Genomic DNA, 820 nt, shown 5'->3' with positions numbered 1-820 from the left:
ATGTGAAAGTTCTTGTACAATAATGATGTGAATAAATTAATTCTACGTCTATTCCATGGTTCTGGTATTTCACTGCTAGCACTGGGGGCGATCCATGTCACCATCTACAGCAGTGTCAACGTAATAGCTGGAATGACCAAGTGGTGAGGGTGGAAGACAAGACTTATGTTAGAATAACCCACTGAGACCTGAAACTTCACACACTCCATAATATTGATCCTGCCCCTTAGAAATGTTCCCAGAAATAAAAGCACCAACAAATAAAGGCTCCCGGTGCTCATAATCATCCTGAAGGTCCTTAGGTAAAATCTTATTTCTTAATTGATTTTCACATAGTCACAAAACAAGTGGATACAGCAAAGAGATCAATGCGTTTCCATGTATAAGTGTCCTCATCATGACCTTATGTTATACATATCTCACATTACTTTACAATTAGAGATGGGTGAATCGGAATTCGTTTAGAATTTCAGGAAAACTTTGATTCGTCGTGAAGTTTACGGTGATTCGTTGGAACAAATTATTTTTCCTCCTTTATTACCAAAATGGGTGCGAGCACAACGTGTTACATGGGGCAGAGAACTCTGGGAAGAAGGAAGGAACACCCCCGATCACATGTGCAGACCTGTAAGCCAATCAGTGACCGGCAGGCTTATGTGATGTCACACAGACTATAAAAGAGACAGCCATTGTCTAATCTCAGCACTTCACACTGCATGTGTTGCCTGTAGCGTCCAGCTGCTTCTACTGTACTGTGCTTTAGTGATTTCTGCTCCAAGGGTGTCCGTTTTGGGGGATCTGTATAACCCTAATAGCAGTT

The sequence above is a fragment of the Engystomops pustulosus genome, chromosome 8 (genome assembly GCF_040894005.1).
Source record: "Engystomops pustulosus chromosome 8, aEngPut4.maternal, whole genome shotgun sequence".
NCBI classification, from domain to species: domain Eukaryota; kingdom Metazoa; phylum Chordata; class Amphibia; order Anura; family Leptodactylidae; genus Engystomops; species Engystomops pustulosus.
The sequence above is the reverse complement of the archived record's forward strand: the minus strand, read 5'-3'. Positions refer to the sequence as shown.